At 35.9% G+C, this 8,708-nt stretch overlaps 1 protein-coding gene across 12 annotated transcripts in view; it reads left to right on the plus strand.

The window, feature by feature from the left end:
• SLC8A1 (solute carrier family 8 member A1) overlaps positions 1–8,708 on the plus strand; it is a 364,284-nt gene that overhangs the window by 32,058 nt on the left and 323,518 nt on the right. For 2 of the 12 annotated variants that reach the window (XM_029937883.1, XM_029937884.1), the window contains exon 2: positions 7,199–7,354. The exons of 9 other annotated variants lie outside the window; for them this stretch is intronic. The gene's annotated coding sequence lies outside the window, so the exon portion shown is untranslated. The remainder of the gene's footprint in view (positions 1–7,198; positions 7,355–8,708) is intronic. One more of the 12 variants, XM_029937886.1, reaches the window with a different exon arrangement.

An 8,708-nucleotide genomic window follows, 5' to 3' on the forward strand; every position in this document is an offset into this window, starting at 1 on the left:
TTATTCAATAAATATTTATAGGGCAGACATTCTTCTAGGAACTTCAAATATAGCTATAAGCAAAGCATATAAAATCTCTGTCTTCAAATGACGTATCAGAGACGAGACAGATTAATGATTAATTAGTCAAATATATATGTGTCAGAAGGTGTTATGTGCTATGGAGAAAAAAAAAGCAGGGAAGAGGATAAGGAATATTGGAGTGGAGGTGAGGGAATGTCAGTTGCTTAAAGAGTGAAGGACGGATGTTTCCAGAAAAAGCAGAAGAAATGGGAGTGGGGATTTTAGGAAGATTTATATTTGGCCATTGACTGAAATCTGATATCAAGAATCACACCAAAAAAGTGTATTTTATTTATAACTAGGTATTTATTATGTTAAAGTCTTTAATATTCTAAGATAAATATCATCCAAATGTTTTTCTGTCACTTACTATGTGTTACGATTTCTAGATCCTCTGTTTCTCAGGTATGTCCTTGGACATACCCAGCCAGGGAACTGTCCTCAAAAATGCAGAGTAGGATGAGAAAATGACCACCACCTCTCTTCTCTCTTCTGTCTTCTGGCATGTGTACTACTTCCCTCAGGATGCTTTCCTGACTCCTCAATAGAGTCTATGTGTCTCCTCTGCATTATCTTAACTTTATGATGCTGTATTACAGCTCATCTTAAACTTGGCCAACTTCAGGCTTCTAAGCCATAAACTCTACAACAGAAGGTTGTGTACATTCTATTCCATCATTGTGCTTGACAGATGTAAATGCTCAGGACTATTGGTTGAGTTGGATGCATTAATGGCCCTCACAAATCTAGTAGTCTATAATTTTGGTGTCCACTGATGGGATCTGTAAACTCCTGAAGGGCAGTCAGTTTTATTGTGCTATATGCGCAGCACCTAGAACAGCCCAGGTATGTAGTAGACATTCAGTAAACATTTGTTGGCAGACTATACATCTCTGAAACAGGCAAGAACACAGTTAGGATTGAGTAATTGGCAAATAATGCTAAAATCTCAGCCTTACATTAACATGACGCATTATGTTTTACCGAGTGCTGTCTCATGCAGTTCAGTGACTCCGTGGGTTGGGGGGTGATGAAATGCTTCGCTTCCATTTTATAAAAGGAGTAATTTCCTGAAGCTCACAGCGATTAAAGTTTAATTTGAGTGATAGATGTTGTCAAAGTTGAATCTAGAGCTTGCAATTCAAGGTTGTAGGTTTTTTTACTTCACAACATGCAAGAGTAGTTTACTGCAGGGCCGTCATGTAAATGGACATTGCTTTATCAAATGCAAGTTAGAAGGTCGCTGTTGACAGCACTTGGCTTTCTATACCACTTTGATTCCTCTGCTTTCATGCCCACAGAATTCCCCTGCATAGGTCAAGTTTGTTCATTGTCTGGTGTTTCACTATTCCCCCCCCAAGCTGGAAGAGTGCTGTATCCTATATAGTTGATGCCCCACCCTTTTCATTCCTCAGGTGATGCATATAGATAGATACATAGCTTTTAAAGTTGCTTAATATTTTTAAGATTTTCCCATGTGATATAGAAACATGCATATTAAAGTTTTGTCTTAGAAAGTTTTGATTAAAACATGAATCTCCTCATATCTTGCCAGTTATCTGATATTTTCACTATTTGTAATTTTAAACAACCTGTTTCAACTCATTGCAACTGGAGTAATCCTTTCAGATTTCCTGTCAACTTCCTTGCCTTGGGGTATATGAAAAGGGTATTTCCAGACAGATGTCTGAGGTTGGTTACTTCTTACTGTAATGAAGGGTGTGCTTCCTCTATCTTACTGATGAAAAAACATCATGTCTAGGCAGTAATAGCAATTCAGTGTGCTTGGCTCACAATTTACGACTGTCTCAGTACATAAGGTGGTGGAGAAAGTAGTATGTCCCTCTTGCACAGGAGCTAATGTTGTGCTAGTGATGAAGGGTTAGACATTGATGGATAAGGTAATCTATTCCAACAAATTTGGTGGCAGAGAATTAAGTATAATATTCTCTGTGTGGTTAAGACTTGTCAGATGAGACTTTCAAGGCAGGAAAGAGGTGAATGAGACCAATAGGGGTACAGTCATCAAGAGGGCAAAGAATGAACATTAGAGTCAAAAATCCTGGATCTGATTCCCACTGTCGCAGTCTTAGCTGTAAGAACATGGGCTTTCCTCTCATCTCATCAGGTGAGGTTATTGATACTTATACCACAAAGTGAAACTAATAGCATAGTATGTACAGAGTCTCCATGGACCACAGAACATTAGCAATGGCAAAGGCTTCTGTTTGAGAAAATTAACCTTCAGTGTAAAATGTCCAGCAACCCTGTGCAGGATAAAATCAGCAATTTCATAGGTGATAAGAAGCAACAAGTGTAGACATAAAATTTTAAAAGTTGGAAGGTAGAAATCATAGCAAGAGCAAAACTACTTAACTGGAATCTGCACCATGCCATTTAAGGGAAAAAGAAAGAATGGTACATGTTAGGCTTAAGTGACAATGAACAGGAGTCTTCTTTATTTACAAATTGAAAATTGACTTACTGGGTTTTTTGCAGTTAAAGAAATGCTTTTATTGTTGATTGAAAAGCCTTCTTTAATCATAGAAAATAAATCAAATTTTGGTTTATTCTCATTGTTAATTGTGAAAAAAAGGCATGTATCTATGAGAGTAAGTAAAGTAGAAAGAGAAAATTACTTAAATCCCGCTTTTCAGAAATCAATAGAAGTAACATTTGAAAGGATAGGTTTTCTGAATTTTTCTATGCATAAGTCCATATATCTGTATCTATTCTTATGAAATATTGTTTTTATAATTATAACATCTATATCATATCATATAGATATATATATGCCATAGCATCATATGATTAGAGCATACATGATAAAGTTTGTAACCTGCTTTTAACACAATATATGTTCATGTCAGTATAGATCTATATCCTGTATTTATCTATAGGTCATTCTGTTCATGCCAACATGGATCTATAATTCATTTTTTAATGATTACTCATTTTACTGGTTACTCATGGCTATCATAATGTGTTAGACAGCCTATTGCTAGACATTTAGATTGTTTTCAGTAATTTTTAGCTATTGTAAACAATGCTGTGCTGAATTTCTGTGCATTTATATTTGTGCATACTTTTCAATTATTTTTTTTGGCTAGGTGACTTGATGTAGAATTACTCTGACTAAAGGCATGCACATTACAAATGAAAAGTTTGCCAGATTGCCCTCCAGAAAAAGTGCTTGGATTTAAACATAACAGGAAACATCGAAGTCTTTTTAAAGTATGGAGCTTTAACTGAAATAATGCTGTTTTTAAGTTTTTAATTAAATGCTGTTTTAAAGTGAGGGGTTACATTGAAAAGTGGATTAAGCCAAATAAGAGAAAATAGGGAAAGAGTGTGCATAAGTAGGATTAGTGAAAGTATTAAAACACTATTCAAATTGAACTTCAGGGTAACCAAACAGTTGATGAGAGTGTAGAGGAGGAAAAATAATTTTCCCTGTGCATCTTTAGGTACTTGGCTGAGATCCCCTGTAATAAAAGGCAGAGTGACAGGAGAAAAACTAACGGAAGTTTAGTAACATGTATATCTCTTGCATACACAGGAGATACGCAGGAAAACTAACTATTGAAATGGCTCAAACCATCACCTTAAATGTCATCTACAGATGAAGAGAAAAAAGAAAAATGTTGGGGTTGAGGGTGTCCAGTTATGGAAGACTATCAAGAAAAGCACAGAAATCAAGTGTGTGGTTTTTATCGAGATTTAAATACATGGCTTCTCCATTGATAAGAGGGAGACGTCCCTATAAAAGTAAATGTTTCTTACAAAATGGTAGCTTGTGTTTCGTTTTGTGTTGTCTGTTTCTTAAAAGTAATACCTCAAAGGGCACCTAGGTGTCTCAGTGTGTTAAGCATCTGACTTGGTTTTGCCTCAGGTCATGATCTCACCATTCACAAGTTCACGCCCCTTGTTGGGCTCCTGCTGACTGCATGGAGCCTGCTTGGGATTCTCTCTTTGCCCCTCCCCCTCTTCCCTTCCTCTGCTCACCAGAGTCCTCTCTCATTCTCTCTCTCTTATAAAAATAAATGAATGAATAAACTTAAAAAAAAGAAACACAAAAACAAAACCAAAGCTGATAGTGCAGAGCCTGCTTGAGACTCTCTCTCGCGCTCTCTCTCTGTCTCTGCTCCTCCATCTCTCCTGCTTGTGCACACACATTCTCAATCTCTCTCATGCAAAAACAAGCAAACACACTTAAACAAACAAAATAAAATAAAAATTTATAAAAACTAATAATAACTCTAAAATAATCTTTATACCAAAGAGACATATTTTGGGGTGGGAAATTCTGCACCTTTTCAAGTGAAAGTTCTTTCAAACTAAAGTTCTGCTTTTAAAAATCCCAACTAGTAAATTATGAAGTAATGGCAGATAGAATATTTCGAATTTGAAATCTCCAATGAAATAAACAATCCAGTGATAATCATCAATGGCTACTGAAAACACTAGATGGGAAGTTTATGATAGATGAATCAAGCCCATGATACCTGAACACATTAATAAATTTAACAACACAGAAAGAGGGCAACCCAGACATTACTTGATTCTTGATACAACAAATGGAAGGTATATAAACAAGACTCCCTATCACACAGTCAAGCCAGATAAGCAACGAAATTTATAGAAAAGATAGAAGACAGAAATCCATTAAAGATATCATTGTAATGTGTTCAGCAAATTCCAGAATGTGTGAAACTTGACAGAACAAAGGACTTGATATCTTAGGACATTAAATTGCAAAAATAAAGAGACGAGGAATTTATGGGTAAAGAGATTCTTAAAGACACTTCATACATATGTAATGTTTTAATGTTATTTGGATCACTATTCTCACAAACTAATGGCAAGCATATCATTTAAAGAGAGAATCAGAAATTTTTACACTTGATATCTGATGAAATTAAGTGATTATTGTCAATTTTTTAAGTGTGACAATGTTGCTGCAGTTATGAAAAACAAAGAGTCCTCTTTTAGAAATATACATTGAAGTCTTTACTGGTGAAAATAATGTAATATTCAGAAGTGACTTCGAAATATCAAAACTGAAAGGTGGAGGGGGTGCAGAAATGACAATTTGCTCTTAACTGGCGAAGCTGGAAGTAGGTACTTGGGGACTTCCTCCAATTCTCCCTCTTTTACTTATGTTTTGAAAATTACTCTGATAAAGAGTGATGGATGTATTTAAATATAGACTATTTTTTTTAATGTTTATTTATTTTTGAGACACAGGAGAGACAGAGTGAGTGGGGGAGGGGCAGAGAGCAAGGGAGACACAGACTCCACAGCAGGATCCAGGCTCTGAGCTGTCCACACAGAGTGTGATGTGGGGCTCGAACTCATGAGCTGTGATACCATGACCTGAGTCAAACGCAGACCTTCAACTGACTAGCCACCCAGGCACCTCTAAATGTAGATTATTACATACAAAAGATTTATGCAAACCAGGTATACACAAAATGCAGAAAAGAAAATCACTTTTAATTAAGAGAAATTAAAATAAAAATAGAAAATTATAATAATCTAAAAATTCGTTTGCTTTCATGAGGAGCTTACTTAATCTTAATGGGCAATGCTAGGAACCGCACGGGAAAGACATGAGAAGTCTTCATAATCAAAAAAATTGAGTGATTGTTGACTTTACAAATTATTATTTAGATGGATAGCAAAGAACCTTTTGTTCTGTAAAAAGCAATAACAATAAACAGTAAAAAATATACACAAACACCACTTATTTTTAAATAAGTAAACACCTCTAAAGTCAGCATTATCTCACAGTTATCTTTATAGACAAAATGAACGACTGTGTTTTGAACAAGATAAAGAGAATTCCAAAATAAGGAGGAGGATGCTGTTAATTCCATGTCACCTCTCTTGCAAGATACAATGTAGATCAAATGATGGAACATGAGTTTTGAAACATAAAGTGAATGCTGAGACTTTATGTCATGAACTCTCAATGTTTTAATGGAGGAAAGAGAGAGTAATCAGTTCAATATCTATTTTACAGATATTCAACCTGAGATCTAGGATCCTAAAATAGTTTGCTTAATGTTATAGCCATAGTTAATAATAATTAATTTTTGCACAGGAATATGATCATATTTGAAAAAATCTTCATTTCAGTTTTGTTATCAAAAACTACTTTGTGAAGATTACAAGGTGATAGCCATAAAAATGTAGTATCATGAATGTAATAACAAAACGATGGTGAACACATAGTGAATTCAAAAATATCAAAGGTAACCACTACTGTTTTCTTTTGGGGAAAGTGGAAATTAATAAGGACTTGATGAAAAAAATAGCATCCTGGAGGGAATAAAAGGACAGAAATTGTTTACGTGAATGTCAAATGCGAAGGGACATTGTATGACCTCTAATGAAGGAGCAAGTCACTGTCCTGTAGAAGAAACAAAGGGAGACAAAGATAGTAGCTAGAAGTGCTTTTGAGATGAAAAAGAGAATTTAGAGAAGTGAATGGAACAGATTAGAGTCTGTCCTTCTTCTATGAGACTTAAACAATGAATAGCACCATCGTCCCTCAGCAGAAGCAGCTCTAACCATCAGGATGGTGACCCTTGTTGAGGAGAGCAGGGCTGCTGTGTGATCTATGGGTCCTGCTCTATCAAGCAGAGCCTTTCACTCTGAGCTGTCCTCATAGTTGCATTTGGCTTATATCAGTCCTCATCCCACTCTCAGCTCTGGGCAGTAGGAGACATTTTCAAGATGGGTAACTGGGGCCTAACAGTGAAGTCTTTTGACAGATAAAAACTGAAGCCAAACAACCCTCCTGAGGGTCAGATATAAACCATAAATGGCATGACAAACACTGTGTTCTATCAGTTTAGACTCCAGCCAGCCTTGGGGATCCATTCCATTCTTTTCAGAGGATTTAATTAACTATTCCCTCCTAGTGGGATTTCACTCTCAAATTAATCCATCTTTTAAAACGCTTACCCGGCATCTTTCTTTCTCTGTATATTTTGTTTTTAGAGCACCTGTTCCTATAAAAATATATGATTAACTCATCTCAGTATCTAGACACTACTATATTTAGTGCCGTCTTGGGCCATTTATAATGACTTAATAATGTCAAGTAATCATAAATAGCTTTTTTCAGGTACATCATGTATGTGACTAAAGAAATTTGCATTATCCATTGGAAATAGAAAGACCAACTCAAAATTTCCAGCATCTGTGCTCCTCGGGTTGGCTTTGGGAGGAGGATAACCTATCAACATGAACTACGGATCTGAGTATCTTGGAACGTAAGAAGGTACAGAATACAGTTCCTGTCATTACAAACACTTTATGCTTCTTGCACTTTATGATTCTCAGAATAATATTGAAAGACACAGAAAATTTATTTGAATTCTCAGTTTGCAAGAGAAGTAAAGCTCTGAGCTATTAGACCTTTAATGAAGGAGTAAAAGTTAGCAAATCATTGTTCTGTAGAAGAGACAAAAAAAGACAAGGTTGGAGGCATCTAGTTAGTAGCAAAACTATAACAGCACATTCTTTCCACTCTTCCAGCATGTGATCTTCCAGTTGGAATATAAAAGCTACAGGGAAGATCCTTAAGTCATTTTGGAATGATTGCCTCCAGTAGAGTTCTCTGGTGGAAGTCCTATTCTGCAGTGGCTCCCTAAAGGGCATACCAGTTCAGAAAATTTTTGGTCAGTTTGAGTTATTGAAAGAGCCTCATGATTGTAATTGATTCATTTGTATGTATCAATAAATTTCAAGCTCATCATTGACTCAAATTTCTCCCTCAACTCCTGCCCTGGACACCGCAGACCATATTTGCAAGTATTGGACAGTTACTAATGATGAGAGGTTATCAATTCCTTCAGATCCAGGTTCCCTCTTCTATAACAAATATGCAGTAGCAAGTTCTTCATGATTCTGAAATAAAATTAGTTGATAACATAAACTATCCCGTGTATCATTTTTAAAAATTTTATAAACTATTATAAATATACCATAAAAAGGGAATAAGTGTCAATATTCTATAATGAGCTAATATGCTGTTCAATTTATAAAACTCAAGTGTGACCACTCCAGAAGATATATGGGAGCAATGAGATGGTTGTCCCAAATATGTGGAACTTCCCTGAGGGCAACAGCTACAAATGATGGTTAAGAAGCAACATTGCCATCAATGAAGTGATTCTCCAAAATGATGAACAGCTCTTTTTAAATTTCATACAAAACAAAGTACAATCTTTCCTTAATATGCACAGTAGTTACATTCCTGGAAAAATCAGTCTAGGTTAAAACATACAAAACATATTTACTTCTACAAAAACCAGAGTAACGTTCTAGGCTCAGATAATAAGTTTTTTCCACCTATATGAGTGTCCCATAGAACGTATGAAAGTTTTACGAAATGAAGAACAATTATTCACTGTGTGGGACTGGCTCACACATTATACTATGTATTGCATCCTTACTGTGACCCACTAAATGTCTAGAGCAACTTCCATATTATCGTGACAACAACAAAACACCCCCCTGAGTTTCCAAATTGCCCCAAGGAACCCCACCACCCCAGCTGAGAACCACTGCTCTAGAGACTTAGGGAGGAAGGGATATTGTCTCCCTTCTGCCCACCCTCTATCTTCTATATT

This window comes from Suricata suricatta, chromosome 4 (genome assembly GCF_006229205.1).
Source record: "Suricata suricatta isolate VVHF042 chromosome 4, meerkat_22Aug2017_6uvM2_HiC, whole genome shotgun sequence".
In the NCBI taxonomy this organism is placed as follows: Eukaryota; Metazoa; Chordata; class Mammalia; order Carnivora; family Herpestidae; genus Suricata; species Suricata suricatta.